Source organism: Macaca nemestrina, chromosome 8 (assembly GCF_043159975.1).
Source record: "Macaca nemestrina isolate mMacNem1 chromosome 8, mMacNem.hap1, whole genome shotgun sequence".
Lineage (NCBI taxonomy): Eukaryota > Metazoa > Chordata > Mammalia > Primates > Cercopithecidae > Macaca > Macaca nemestrina.
The window spans coordinates 143,089,657-143,105,899 of record NC_092132.1 but is presented as its reverse complement, the minus strand read 5'-3'; the positions used below and the strand labels follow the sequence as shown (position 1 = coordinate 143,105,899).

General features: G+C 42.0%; 1 long non-coding RNA gene across 8 annotated transcripts in view; it reads right to left on the bottom strand.

Annotated features, from left to right (window-relative positions):
* Positions 1 to 15,453, bottom strand: part of LOC105491143 (uncharacterized) — a 33,132-nt gene extending 17,679 nt beyond the window's left edge. For 4 of the 8 annotated variants that reach the window (XR_011607242.1, XR_011607240.1, XR_011607245.1 and 1 more), the window contains exons 1-3: positions 15,322 to 15,413; positions 8,375 to 8,447; positions 3,619 to 3,733 (exon numbers count right to left, since the gene is read on the bottom strand). This is a non-coding gene — a long non-coding RNA (uncharacterized lncRNA). Of the gene's footprint in view, positions 1 to 3,618; positions 3,734 to 8,374; positions 8,448 to 15,321 lie in introns of all 8 variants that reach the window. The other 4 variants (XR_011607244.1, XR_011607246.1, XR_011607241.1 and 1 more) reach the window with 3 other exon arrangements.
* Positions 15,454 to 16,243: the final 790 nt, after the last annotated feature.

Below are 16,243 nucleotides of genomic sequence, written 5' to 3'. Positions count from 1 at the left end.
TGTATTTTTAGTAGAGATGGAGTTTCGTCATGTCAGCCAGGCTGGTCTCGAAATCCTGACCTCAGGTGATCCACCCACCTTGGCCTCCCAGAGCGCTGGGATTACAGGCCTGAACCACCATGCCCGACCTACATAAGAATTTTTTTTTAGGAGAGAAATAATTCAGCTCACAACAGGCAGGTACTGTTATTATTATACATCCCCTTCCCTGCTGTTAGAAGAGGTAAGAGCACAGGTTTCTATGAGAAAGTCCTGGGGAACATAGGCAGAGAGTGATGGAGACATATTGAGGATGGAGTGATGATGTTTTCAGGTGAAACACAAGACTGAAATAAAGGAAAAGATTTGGAGTCACAAGTGGTTAGGCTGCTGGCCGGTGGCCTGGTAGAGTCTGAGGTCATGAAGGAATGTCGAGCCAGCAGTCCATGGTCTGATGAAAGCATTTCACAACATTGTGCCTACTGAATACAGCTCAAATTTCTTAGTCAATTGGCTTAAATCTAACTTAACTCTATTCCCTGTACAGGTGTACTTAAGATGGTGAGTACAAGCATACCTCTGCTTCCAAGGGGGACACCCTTGCCCACAGCCCCTGCTTCTCTCCCTGAGTCCAGCATTGCTGGTTGAAGTAGGCACGGGCATCTGCTGGCCTGACATGCAAAAATGGACCAGTCCAGCAAGACTCCTACTTTTAGGACTAGAAATGGGCAAGACAACAAAAAGTAGGAGCAGAGGGAATGTGATTCGGAGACAGGGGTCAGAGTGGCCACTAGGCCACTTCCAGGTCAAAGCTAAGATGGAACAGACCTGGATAAGGCAGAAGAAGCTGGCTGAAAGAGAACTGAACAATGCAGAAAAGCATGCCAGAGACTATAGATTCTGTGAGTGGATCTGAAGACGATCAGGGGTCTCCAGAGTCACATCCATCTCCCCAGTCCAAATATATTCTTAAAAGGAACCATCTTCCCCAGAAACCCACTGACTGCAAGAATTTGAATGGATCCTTTTATTTGCAATGACAATACCCAGTTGAAGCAATGCTCCTTTCCTAAGAATTCCTTCATTCCATTATTGGATACTGCCATGGTCTCAATGCTTGTGTCCCCCCAGAATTCATATGTGGAGACCTAATCCCCAGTGCACTAGTATTAAGAGGAGAGACCTTTAGGAGGTGATTAGGTCATGAGGGTGGAGCCCTCATGAACGGGATTAGTGCCCTTATAAAAAAGGCCTGAGGAAATTGTTTGCCCCTTGCATCATGCGAGATCACAACAGGAAAGTGCCATCTATAAAGCAAAGAGCAAGCCCTCATCAGACACTGTATCTGCTTGTACTGATCTTAGACTTTGCACAATCTAGTACTGTAAGAAATAACTTTCTGTTGTTTATTAAACGACTCAGTCTAAGGTATTTGGCCATGGCAGCCTGAATGGACTGTGACAGGCACTCATGTGCTAGGTGCTATTTGGGGCAATGAAGATTCAATACTAGATAAGACCCTTGCATAGAGCTGATTTGCTTGTGGTCGTAGATGGTAATGTTCGATACTCACTATTGGATTACTCACCACAGCTCCATGCCCCGCACTGGCCCATCCTGGCCACAAGCTTTTCACTCACACTGTTCACAGTATTTTCTCATCATAGAATTCCCTTCACCAGCTAAAATCCTACCCGATTTCCTAGTCCAGCTCAAATGCTACTTCTTCCTTATAGCTTTCTAGAATGTCTCAGACAAGGTTAATTTCCCTCTTTCCTACATCACTTAACACTTCTGTGACCATCGTGGCTCTATGCCATTTGGCCTTAGAGTTCAAGTTATTTACATGCCTAATCATCTTCAGCAATGTAAACTCCTAAAGAACCAGAAATGAGCCTGATTCCCCCTCTTCCTAGGGCTTCTCATGGAACCTTCCCCATATGACCCATTCAATGAATATCGGTTAAAATTAAGTTCAACCTATGAGGAGCCAGTGAGGGAGAAATTGAGCAGGACATTGACCTTCGTCCCTTATTCCAAGCTTCCATATCCAAGAATATGACCCACCCTGTCTCCTAAAGTAAAATGAAATGGTGATGCATAATGAAAGGCTTCAGTCTAGCTGCCCTCCTACAAATCTAAATTATCACCAGCTCATGGATAAGCTAGTTGTTTTTCAGCCTTGGCATGTGGTCAGAATTGCACAGCTAGGAAGAAAGCATAATAAAACACTTCCAAGTTCTTTGAACTGGCAAAACTGTGTTTATACAATTACATGAAAACAAGCTAATGTGATGGCACTGCGGACATTTAATGATGTTGGGGTCAGGAAATTACAGTTCCCTGGTTCTATGTTTTACTGCAGAGTGGTTTGCATCTCATCAGAAAAGAATCTCACTTTGGAGTTAGCCCTTCATGCACGGGGCTTGCTACAAATAAGGGGCTGGGGAAATAAATTCTTAAGTGAATTTTATTTCTTCCTGAGAGGTGAATATGATAAATGGATTTAGCTTCTGGGATGCAACAGAAAATTCCTCTACTGATGTGCCGGTGGCAGCAACGTGGAGAATAATAAAAGATACCTTCTGTGCCTTTTGTATGTGTGTCCAGGATTTTTTTCAACCACTTCTTCTGTGGAGCCCCACGGACCTTGCCAAGACCTCCTGGACATGGGCCAGAGATGAGCTAATGCAGTACTAGAAAGAGCACTGAACTCGCAATTGGAAGACCTAATTAAAGACTCAGGCACTGAGCAGTCAGGGGATCTTGGGCATCTTGCTGGACTTCTTTAAATCTTAGATTGTTCATCTGTATGCTCAATAATGGTTAAGGTCCCTTCCATAGTTTTGAGCTGAATCTATGTCAGTTGGTTTGACTGTTGTCCCACATCTACAAAATTACTGCAGCTGACCCATCAACATTAGTGTTATTCTTCTAATTACACCAATTCATACACATGTTCTGACCTGGCTCTTTTTGTGACTAATGCTGCATCTTTCAAACGGTGGCCTGGGGTAATGCGATTTGGCTGGGACTGTGACACTGTGTCCATACATGGTATTAGGGGCACAGCTTCCAGGATTGCTATTATCTCCCTAGCAGCATATTCGAATACATAGTTCATTCATGTGATCATCGGCCTTCAAGGATTTTATCACAGTATTATTTTTAAACTCAAACGAACTAAATGTTCAAGTATTTAAGCTGAGAGGTTGGTTGAGGGATACATTTTCTGTGCAGGGGTGATCACTTGTAAAAATAAGGAGATTTGACACAATTATAGGAAAATGGTAAATCTGCCTTCAGAAATGTTTACCCCTTGGGCATCTCTAAAATGCTCTTCTTGGAATCCATGTCTTTGAAACATGGACCAACGAGACTATGAAGTGCAGCATTCCTGAGACCAAACTGCCCAGATGGAATCCAAAACAGATTTGCAATGCATTGGGAAGACTGTAGCTGGGAATGGCGCTGCATGCCTATAACCTCAGCTACTTGGGAGGCTGAGGTAGGAGGATCGCTTGAGCCCAGGAGTTCAAGAACAGCCTGGGCAACATAGCAAGATCTTGTCTCATAAAAAAAAAAAAAAAAAGGATTATAAGATACAGATGCTAAGAGGGATTGTGTCAGTAAACCTACTTTATTTTGGACATCTAGTGCTATAGATGCTTTCAAACGCTATCCCTTTAAAGGTTGCCTTTTTTGGAGTCACAGGTCACAGCACACTGAGGTCGCAGCAGTGGAAGGTGGAGCGCTGTGGAAAGCAATTAGCAATATCTATTGAAAGTCATTAATGCATCCAAATCTCTTCATCAAGTAACTCTACTCTCAGAAATCTATCCCAACATTATAAAGAGATGGTCAAAAATGTATGTATAAGAGATGTTTCCAACAAAAATTAAAAGCAACAGGAAAATGATTCAGTACAGTATGTGATAGAAAATGTCACTAAAATGATGCTCCTGAAGACTGTTCTAATAAGATACAGAAATTTGTATGCAGTCTTAGTAAAGAAATGAGGTTGTGAGTTTTACGTACGATATTTTTCAACACACATGAAGATAAATGCAAGACAAAAAGTTAACAGAGGGGCCAGGCACAGTGGCTGACACCTGTAATCCCAGCACTTTGGGAGGTGAAGGTGGGAGGATTGCTTGAGCCCAGGAGTTCGAGACCACCTTGGGCAACATGGCAAAAACCTGTCTCTACAAAAAATAAAAAAGTTAGCCAGGTATGCTGGTGCACATCTGTAGTCCCAGCTACTCTGGAGGCCGTGGTGGGAAGATCCCTTGAACCCGGGAGGTGGAGTGCTGAGATCGGGCCACTGCACTCCAGACTAGGTGATGGAGTGAGACCCTGTCTCAGAAAAATAAGGCTGGGTGCAGTGACTCATGCTTGTAATCCCAGCATTTTGGAAGGCTGAGGTGGGCAGATCACTTGAGGTCAGGAGTTTGAGACCAGCCTGGCCAACATGGTGATACCCCATTTCTACTTAAAATACAAAAATTAGATGGGCTTTGGTGGCATATGCCATAGTCCCAGCTAGTCAGGGGGCTGAGGCAAGAGAAGCACTTGAATTTGGGAAGTGGAGGTTGCAGTGAGTAGAGATCATGCCACTGCACTCCAGCCTGGGTGACAAAGCAAGACTTCACCTCAATAAAAATAAAATAAAATAAAATAAAATAAGGTAAAAAGCTAACAGAGATTACTTTAGATTTGGGAGGATGCGTGATTTTTCCCTTCTCCTTAATACTTCACTCCGTTTCACAAATACCCACAATAAGCTTTACCTTAAAGTTTTTATAATAATAAATTTGTAAAATTATAGAAGTCATTTAAGAAAAACAGCTGCTGTTCATCCTTTAATTACTTGTTCCTTATTTGAGATTGCCTTGTCTCTCAGTTCATCACCTGCTTCTTCTCTCCCTGCAGAACATCAAAGCCACAGAATTGACTTCTGCTGGTGATGATTGCAAATCTCACAGCCCATAAAGCCAGGTTTAATGGAAAATCCCAAGATGGTGAGGACAACAGCCTATTTATTTTCAAATGATTATTTAAGGATAACAGAAAGAAACACTGCAAGATGGGCATTCACGGATAACTCTGGCCCTGAATCCCTGAGCAAAGTCAAGGACCAGAGAGAGCAGACCAGTGCCAGCACAACTTGATCCTACAGGAAGGCAAGGATGGTTTCACACTTTTTTGAAACAGGCTTTTCTGTGGGAGCTCCAAACTCTTGGAAGATTCCAATGTTTCCCTCCTAAATTAACCCATCCTAAAATAGTCAAGGTGGAGCCAAGGAAAATCAGAGAGCAGACTTTAAGCTTTGGATTTTGGGGCCACATCCAGCATATGAGCTTTTTCCACAAGTTTGTCTTGAGGGGTAACAGCGAGTGTGCTTTGAAGTGATATTTCCCAGGGTAGTTACATCTCTCAGTAATGAAGTTATTGGCAGTGTTACTTTCCTTTTGATGCTTTTCTGTATTTTCTAATCTGAGTGAGTTTGTGTTGCTTTTATAAGGAAAAGAATAATTTTTATTTTTAACATCATAATTGAGGGCAATATGTAAAAAAGGTGCATAGGAAAGAAGACTCAGAAGGTGGTGAAGTAAGATTTTATATATATACTTATTTATAATAAATTATATATATAATACTTTCTTTGCATTTCCTAATTGCTTTTTAATGGAACTACATTCCATTTCCCATCAGAAAAATACACATTTATTTAAACGTAACTGAGTCCTAAAGTTCCAAATGAACTCTAGAGAAATGTTTATTTTCACTGATGGATATTCTTTTATTTCTGGGGTAGGAGGAGGAATTCATTGGCTCCAGATCATTAGACATCCACATAACTCAAGCTGGATGCTGTCTTAAGAATTTACTGAGCATTTTACCTAGGACTGCACTAGTCTATTTGTTTCACTCATTTATTCGTGCAACATACATTTTGTATATTCTATGCTTAAAAAAAAATTGAGATGGAGTCTTGCTCTGTTACCCAGGCTGGAATACAGTGGCATGATCATAGCTGACTACAGCCTCAAACTCCTGAGCTTAAGCCATGCTCCTGCCTCAGCCTCCCAAGTAGCTGGGACTACAGGTGTGCTCCATCACACCTGGCTAATTTTTTATTTTACTTTATTTATTTCATTTATTTATGTTCTGAAGAGAAGGGGGCCTCACTATGTTGCCCAGGCTGGTCTCAACCTCCAGGCTTCAAGTATCTTCCCACTTCGTCCTCCCAAAGTGCTGGGATTACAGGTATGGGCCACTGCATTCAGTCATAATAGTCTTTACTTTAAGTGTATTGATAAATACGTTTGTCTGTATGCTGAAGGAACTTTCTGTCTTGCTGAGAATATAGACTAATTAATCAACAATTATAGTTCAGCAGTGGTTCTTAAAATTAAGCATACATCAGGCCAGGCACAGCAGCTCACGTCTGTAATCCCAGCACTTTCAGAGAATGAGGTGGGTGGATCACTTGAGGTCAGGAGTTCGAGACCAGCCTGGCCAATATGGCGAAACCCCGCTTCTACTAAAAATACAAAAGTTAGCCGGACATGGTGACATGCGCCTGTAGTCCCAGCTACTTGGGAGGCTGAGGCAGGAGAATTGCTTGAACTGGGGAGGCAGAGGTTGCAGTGAGCCAAGATTGTGCCACTGCACTCCAGCCTGGGCGACAGAGGGAGGCTCCGTCTAAAAAAAAAAAAATTACGTATTTACATATGCATGAGAATCATCAGGAGGGCTTTTTAAATCACAGATTGGGGGGCTATACCCCAGAGTTACTGACTCAGTCTTCAGCCAGTCTGGGAATCCCAGGAAATGCTGCTATGGCTGGCCTAGGGCTCACACTTGGAGAACCACTGCAATATTAGTGCTTGAAAGAGAGGTATATAGGGTGCAGTGCGACCACCTCCAATGGTGTATTAGTGTTGAAAGCTGTGAAAGTGGAAATGAGATGGCAGAGAGCATGGGCCCACAAGGCAGAATTTGCAATCAGCCCCTTAGAATCCTGGAAGCCTTAGTTACTAGGTAGCTCTTCTCTTTCAGGGCCTGGCAACAGCTATTACCTCCTTCCCTGCTACTCTCTGGGACAGAATTCCGCCAACTCCATTTCTCTCCTGCCTCCTCTCAAGAATCTCTTTAAACTCCAAAGAAATCAGAAGGGGTTCTACATCCTCTGAAGAGGTTAGACTGCAGGCTGTAGGTGGCTAGGAACTGGCCTCAAAACCAAAAGGACCCCACATCATTAAAACAGTTCTGATGCCATTAGACATACAAGGAACATAACCTCACCACTCTTGAGTCAGGCACCAAACCACAAGGCCCTTCAAGAAGGAGGCTTCACTAATAATAGCATCATTGGCCCTGGCAGAGACTCTTCCAAATGCTTGTGTAGGTGGAGATGGGAGGGAAGAAAAGGGCCCACATCCCCGCGGCTGAAAATGCCTGTAGAGTTGACTGTGTGGGATAGATCCTTTGCTGTAGCTGCAGTGACCCCCATTTAGTGACTCTGTGAGTACCTAATGTAACCAGTGGTTTTTCCTGAGTCTGTGTAATCATAAAATGTTGTAAAGCGTTGCTATATTATTTAGTAAGGCCACATATAAAATACCTTCTTTCTGGATGAAGGTCAACTAGATGATTACAGTGTTCCCTGAGTGGACTTTCAGCTGTCAAACAGAAGTGGCATGAGCTTTAATTTCTCCAACTGTGAACCTTGTATTTTGTCAGCTGGGTAGATTTAAACGTACCAGGAGGAGAGCTAGTCCTTTAAAGTGACCCACAGAATAGATAAGCTTGCAGTAGTAGACTCATTCTCTAGTTTGTATTTAATATCAACTTGGAGTTTTATGTATTGCATGCGAGGGGTTATATCTGCAATTTTTAATAAGTCTATAAAGGCGAGAGTCAGTACACCACAATATTGTATTTCTTTCTTGAACAAATGTGTGTGTGTAAGGAATAAATGTGAGAATAAAAATAGCATATAGAGAGGCCAGGTGCGGTGGCTCACACCTATAATCCCAGCACTTAGGGAGGCCGAGGCGTGTGGATCACCCTCTGAGGTCAGGAGTTCAAGACCAGCCTGGCCAACATAGTGAAACCCCATCTCTACTAAAAATACAAAAAATTAGCTGGGCATGGCGATGGGCACCTGTAATCCCAGCTACTCAGGAGGCTGAGACAGGAGAATCGCTTGAACCTGGGAAGCAGAGGTTGCAGTGAGCCGAAATAGTGCCATTGCACTCCAGCCTGGGCAACAAGAGCAAAACTCCATTTAAAAAAAAAAAAAAAGAAAGGCATATAGAGAAGAAATTTGGGGTAAAATTCTTCGCAGGTTTCTCTTTTAATCTAGTACATTTTGCTCGTCACTTACTTCCTTCCCTTTCTTGTCTTGCAGTTGATCTCATTTTTCTTCCTCTGTATCTGAGGAATGGCCTATCCAGGGACTGGCAAAAGGAGAAAAACAAGATGTAGAGGAATGAGACCGAGAATATCCCAGTGTCAACAGTTCCCCCAAAGTGCTTCATTTTGGCTCCAGGTAAGTTATAATCAACTGAAGCTCTCTTTGGTACATTAATTCAGGGTGTCAGGTGTCAAAATCTATATTTCAAAGTGCTTTCCTTGCATGTAAGAATACACTGGGCCAGGCACGGTGGCTCACGCCTGTAATCCCAGCAATTTGAGAGGCCAAGACGGGCAGATCACCTGAGGTCAGGAGTTTGAGAACAGCCTGGCCAACATGGTGAAACCCTGACTCTACTAAAAATACAAAAATTAGCTGGGTGTGGTGGTGAGTGCCTGTAATCCCAGCTACTCAGGAGACTGAGGCAGGAGAATCGCTTGAACCTGGGCGGCGGAGGTTGGCAGTGAGCCAAGATCGTGCCACTGCACTCCAGCCTGGGCGACAGAGAGAGACTCCATGTCTAAAAAACAAAAACAAAAACGAAACAAAACAAAAAAACACTAGTCTGGCAGGACTTGAGTTCATGTTTTCTTTCCTTTTTTGAGACAGGGTCTCGCTTTGTTGCCCAGGCCGGAATACAGTGGCATGATCTTGGCTCACTGCAACCTCTACCGCCTGGGCTCAAGCAATTCTCCTGCCTCAACCTCCCAAGCAGCTGGGAGTACAAATGCGCACCACCACGCCCAGCTAATTTTTGTATTTTTAGTAGAGCCAGGGTTTCACCATATTGGCGAGGCTGGTCTTGAACTCCCGGCCTCAAGTGATCCACCTGCCTCGGCCTCCCAAAGTGTTAGGATTACAGGCATGAGCCACCGCACCCAGCTGAGTTCATGTTTTCTGTGTGCAATGCAATGATGAGGTGGAAACTGTTATACCCAGTTTACAGATAGGAAAACACAGATGATAAAAATAGAAATATTTGTTTGTTTTTTTTTTTAAATGGCCATTTAGTTTTTAAATAGCAAAAATGTCCTGGGAAATATGCTTGACTACATGTGGGAAAAAAGTTAGATTTTTTTTCTTAGCACATACCTAAGTAAATTCCAGAAGAGAATAAGGAGATTAACTGTAAACATCGAAAATACAAAACTACTAGATGAATAGAATGAATGTTTACCTAATTTCAAATATAGTAGAATTTTCTAACAAAAGCCATGAAAAAAATTACTTCTTTTGATAATATGCATCTTTTAAAAGTTCCATTTAACAGTACTGAAAACAAAATATAAATGTGGAAAATAAGTTTAAAGAAATATTTGCAACATACATGAATAGAGAGATGGTGTACTATAAAAAGAAATTTTAAAAAGTAGGGCCAGGGCCGGGCGCGGTGGCTCAAGCCTGTAATCCCAGCACTTTGGGAGGCCGAGACGGGCAGATCACGAGGTCAGGAGATCGAGACCATCCTGGCTAACACAGTGAAACCCCGTCTCTACTAAAAATACAAAAACTTAGCCGGGCGAGGTGGCAGGCGCCTGTAGTCCCAGCTACTCGGGAGGCTGAGGCAGGAGAATGGCGTGAACCCGGGAGGCGGAGCTTGCAGTGAGCTGAGATCCGGCCAATGCACTCCAGCCTGGGTGACAGAGCGAGACTCTGTCTCAAAAAAAAAAAAAAAAAAAAAAAAAAAAAAAAAAAATTAGGGCCAGATGCAGTGGTTCATGCCTGTAATCCCAGCACTTTGGGAGGCCAAGGTGGGTGGATTATTTGAGGTCAGGAGTTAGAGACCAGCCTGGCCAACATGGTGAAATCCTGTCTCTACTAAATATACAAAAATTAGCCTGGTGTCATGGTGCATGCCTGTAGCCCCAGCTACTTGGGAAGCTGAGGCACGAGAATAGCTTGAACCGGGGAGGTGGAGGTTGCAGTGAGCCGAGGTCGAGACATTGCACTCCAGCCTGGGCAACAAGAGCTATACTCTGTCTCAAATTAAAAAATAATAATAAAAAAAATTAAACTAAACAATCACCACCCGAAAGGGAGCATGGGGAAGTAACCAAGTATTTTTGAACAGAAGAATTTGACTTTATATCCTCAGGTTAAAGACAAAAACTGTAAGTAATTATTGTAGCTAGTAGGTTTGTAGGTTTGTTTTTACAGTGTTATGTGTTAGCAGTTCTGAAACTATGTATATTCTAGGATTGACAAAGTAATGGAATCCAGGGTTTTGTACTATCAAAGAATGGAATTACAAATACATGAAGGGAGAAAGCTACAAAGCATCTTGTAGTGTTGGATTGGAATTGGAGGTATCAGTCTAAATACATAGCTTTAAATATGTAGTTATAGAAATCAATATGAATCTCAGGACACAGACAAATACCTGGCTCTGTTTGCTGAGAGTGTCTAAAAGCAATGACATTTGGTAGCAGTGAGCACATTTAGTGCCCAGGCATGGTTTTTAAACACCACCCTCCACTGAAAGGAACCAGAGCTCCTTGGAGAGTTGGCTGATTCCAAAAATGAAACATTTTGCTGTGCAAGTAAGTAAAGAAATGCTCAAAGAATAATAGGGACATGTCACAAAGACATAGGAACCAGGTCCAAGAGGCTCCCACTGACCAACTCTGGAACAATTTGAGCATCAAAATAAAAGCGCAGCAGATTATCATTCATCGAATAAAATTACAATCCGTGAGTATCTACATTGATATAAATGAATGAATAAATACATAAATAAATAGATGGAGAGAATAAAAAGTGCTTCCTTACATCAGGATTCAAACTAATAAACAAGGAATGTTGGAATGAGAGAACTGCCTTTCGATACCATCATAATAATAACTGATGCAGCAAGAATCATCAAAGGATGGTAAAAACAGCAAGTAAAATGTTATTTTAGTTTTGAGACAAGGTCTCGCTCTGTCACCCAAGCTGGAGTGCAGTGGTGCAATCTTGGCTCACTGCAGCCTCAACCTCCTAGGCTCAAGCAATCCTCCTACCTCAGCCTCCCGAGTAGCTGGGACTACAGGCACACACCACCACAACCAGCTAATTTTTGTATTTTTTTTGTAGAGACAGGGTTTTGCCATGGCGCCCAGGCTGGTCTTGAACTCCTGGGCTCAAGAGATCTGCCTGCCTTGGCCTCCCAAAGTGCTGGGATTACAGGTGTGAGCCACCATGCCCAGCCACAAGTACAATTTTAAGGATTTAACAGGATATTTATATAGTATCTAGTTGCTCCCTGTTAGATAGCTTTTAATTTCAAAGGGTAAAATGGCAACTTTTACAGTAGAACATGTTGGTAGGAATGACCTTAATCAAATGATGAGAGTTAACAATATCAGTAGTGTGTCAGAACCACAGCACGTGCCTCCTGCACTAAGAAAAACACTGCATCACTTCTGCAATATTCCAGCCAAGATGCATAACATGAACCTAATCAAGAGGAAACACCAAAAAACTCAAAACTCTTTTATAACATAATTGACCCTTACTCTTCAAAAGTGTCAAAGCCAGACAAGAAAGACTGAAGAACTACTCGGATTAAAGGAAACCAAGGGTACAAATGTCATAAGTTTTCTTGGATTAGATCCTGGACCAGAATCTTTTATTTTGCTAAAAGAGCAATGGTGAGCCAATTAGTGAAATTAAACAAATTCTGTGTAGATTAAATTCTACTATAATCTCAATGTTAACTTTCTGATTTTGATAAATCAAATCTGGGGGTATATGTAAGACTGGTCTTGTTTTTAGAGAATACATACAGAAGTATTTATTTCTTTATTTTGACTCAGGGTCTTGCTCTGTCTCCAGGCTGGAGTGCACCTCGTAGCTCGATGTGTGATCATGGCTCACTGCAGCCTCAAACTCCCGGGCTCAAGGGATCCTCCCACCTCAGCCTCCTGAGTATCTGGGACTACAGGTGTGCACCACCACACCTCAGCTAATTAAAAAAATTTTTTTTTGGTAGAGATGGGGTTTTGCTATGTTGCCCAGGCTGTTCTCAAATTCCTGGCCCCAAGCAATCCTCCCTCCTTGGCCTCCCAGAGTGTTGGGATTGTAGACATGAGCCACTCTGCCCAGCCACATGGAAGTATTTAAAGGGAAGCGGGCATGAGGTTGGCAATTTACCATCAGATAGTTCAAAAAAAGTAATGTATGTAGGAGAGAGAGAGAAAGCTAGAGAGATATGAAGCAAATATGACAATGTTTGTATTTGGGGAATCTGGGTAAGACTGTATTGGAATTCTTTGTTCTATTCTTGCAATCTTTCTATAAGCCTGAAATTATTTCAAAGTAAATGATAGAGACAGTGAGAATTTTTTTAAAAAGTCTCTCAACAAACACACACAGAGACATACACATGCAAAAACATGACTGAAGGAAATTGAGCAAAAGTGTTTATAAGATTTATATCTGGATGGTGAGATTACATAGTAATAAAAATATGACATTTGAAATTAATCTTTATGTTTTTACATACTACACATGCTCAATCATGTGTATTTATTTTAAACCATTTATTTAAATTTTAAAAAGCTCCAGCAGGGCCTGTGGCTCTTGCTCTGCCTGTCACGAAAGGCACCTTTGTGATGACGGTTGTTTGTCTTTGTTGCTGCTTGTCTATGCATGGACACACCCATCTGGGCTCCACCAGCAGCTGTGGTGGTGGCAGAATAGTTCTGGGTATGACCATGACAGCTAGACAGCTGTCGTCTCATATGACTGAGAGTGTCACATGCTTTTCCCCTGAGGGGCTGAGTAGACCGTACACCAGAAGGAATTCTAAAAACAGCAGTGTGCATCCTTTTTGCTGCGGAAGCACCCTGTCACTTTCTTGTGTCCCAAGCATTCCAGAGTGAGAAACTTGGAGTGTGTCTGCATCGTTAAAATGTCCTTGGATTTTTTTTTTTTTTTTCTGAGACAGTTTCACTCTTGTCACCTAGGCTGGAGTACAGTGGAGTGCAGTGGCTGAATCTCGGTTCACTGCAACCTCCGCCCCCTGGGTTCAAACAATTCTTCTGCCTCAGCCTCCTGAGTAGTTGGGATTACAGGTGCCCACCACCATGCCCAGCTAATTTTTTGTGTGTTTTTAGTAGAGACAGGGTTTCGCCATGTTGGCGAGGCTGGTCTCGAACTCTTGACCTCAGGTGATCTACCCGCCTCAGCCTCCCTAAGTGCTGGGATTACAGGCATGAGCCACCATGCCTGGCCTGATTTGTAGAAAATTATTATTTATTACAGATTTATAGCGCATGCCCTGTTAATTGTTGTGCCTTGAAAAAGTGTTATTTTCCCTGTAGTTGTAGTTTTTAAAATAATTTTTTCAACAGCACATCTTATAGTATTGGGTAGAAATAACAGAAAATCAATACATACGAATCTGATTGGCTCATGAAAATATAATAAGTGAGTCAAAAAGGTAAGTGGCTGGAGGGAGCAGAAAGCACTGCAGTTCTGGGCCTTAAAGTATAGATGATGCGATGAGTTCGACAGCTTCTCTGACCAATTTATTTCACAGCTTTCTAATTTCTGCCAGTTAGAAGTGACATAGGTGGGTCACTGAATATTCATTCCTCTGACCTCAGGTCAGGTGACTCTTAATGTCAGGATGTCAGAGGATAGGTTGCAACCCAACTTTCTTCAAAACTTCTAGAAAAGTCTTTCACAATTTTATGTAAGCAGACCTCCTGAATTTTTTATCAATCAAAATCCAGACCTAATTGATGAAGCTCTTTAAATCATAAAGCTGAGTCTTTTATTTACTTTGTGGTTTCAGAGAAAGTCACATGTCTAGTTGTTCTAGATTGTTCTACTTTCCTTCTGTTGCTATGAGAGATCATTTCCTCTATTTATTCTCAAAGGCTGCCACCATCCAAAACATGGAGAAAAACCCTTCGCCTCTCATTAGAGGAATGAGACTTGGAGTCTCTATTAACCCAATTTCTGAGCAACCTCTGTTGGACTCAGACAATTTAAGATATACTCATGTTAAATGGCATGCTCGTCGGGAAACCCACCTGACTTTCTGATATTTACAAAATATTTAAAGAAAGAGAATAAAAAGCCTTTAGAGCAAAACCCTGGAAATATATAATTTACTTCCCAAATATTCAAAAGAGAACGTATGAGAGTGAAAAGCTTATTGTTCTGGATTAAAATCAGGCAATGTGTTTAGTTACTTTCCAGAAAATAAATTTACTTCAGGATGTGAAATTAAATATACAAATATAACAAGATTGGTGAATGGCTTTAAGGTCTTAAAATTCAAGTGTGTCTCTGTTGTTTACATTGTAGTGATTTCTGTATTAATGGTATTAATAATTTCATCACCTTTTCGTAATAGTAATATCTAACACGTATAGTTATTTAAGGTGACTTATACGTAGGGATTCCTTTAACCCTTCCAGTAGCCTTACTAAGTAGGTACAATTATATCTTTTTTACAGATGAAGAGACAGGCACCAAGAATGGATTGCCCAAGTCTACACAGCTAATAAATGGCAAAGTACACATTTAAGTCCTAAATCCTGAATACAGAGTCCACGTTTTTAGCTGCTACATTTGACTTTGTCCGAGTTATTATCAGAAGCAAACTGTAACGCCAAACTTTCCTCTTTTGCCTCCCAGCACAATTTATGGGCGGTCTCTCCTCACCCAGGAGTGTTGGGTAAATGTTTAACAACCAACCCTCCTAAGAACTAATTTATAGCATTTGCCGATTTCCATGGTGTAAATATTCCTCCATGGCCAATTTCAAGTTACCGACTTGGTGTCACTGACCATGAGGTTGAGAAAAGACGGACTAAAAATTTAGCAACTGGCTCTCAAGAGCCAGCTCTATCAGACAGTTCATTTTCTGGGTGTAATTTTAAGAATAAAACCGAGGCAAGGGTGAAATGAAGCTCTTGGGTTACCGTTTCAACGGCGTCTGGCTCCAAGCCCTCCTCCGGACACGTTTCTGAGGTTACGGAAGTCTCTCAGGGGAGAAGAACCAGGATGTGGGTTTGCCTTGCGCTCCTGGGAGTTTGGCATTCTCCTGCGCCACCTGGTGGCTGTAACTGACCATTGCTGTTTTCCCTGCCGCTGTCTTGAATTCGGGCTTCAGGGTTCTTCTTTGCCCAGGGGCAAGTTCAGTTACTAATTAGGCTTCTGGTGGGTAATCGGGCTCTTTAATGGACAGTCTCCTTCACTGAGACCTTTAAGATGAATTCCCAGGCATCGGGCCAAAGGGCACTTGAGTGACAAATCAGCAGCCTTGTTGTCCTCGCTGAAAACACCACCACAACTTCACAGCACCCCCAGGCTTGGTTCATAAACGCCAGAACATCCGGTGTCCCCGCAGATGTCCCAAAGTTCTTGTCACCGTTTTCTAGGAGGCTTAGAGGGTCTCCAGCAAATAGGTCTTCAAGTCTTCCACGTTGATATTCCATAGTTCCAGACGCTCAAGGCATAATCCCCTCTGCCATCGCATAATCCTGCCCTTTCTATCACTGCATAATTTAAAGATTATATATAGAGATATATATATAAATTATATACCTATATAGATTATATCTACATATATAGATTACATATATAGAGAGATGATAGATAGATGGGTGATGGTCCGATAGAAATGATTTGGAGGTTACCTTTTGGTTGTGGTGATCCATACCGCCAATCTGCTCCTTCGTGTATTAGTGACTGAGCACTAATCCTATATTTGGGAGGTCCTCAAACATTCTTCCCTTCTTTTATTTTATTTTATTTTATTTTATTTTATTTTATTTTATTTTTTGTAGAGACAGGGTTTCACCATGTTGCCCAGGCTGGTCTTGAACTCCTCAACTCAAGCAA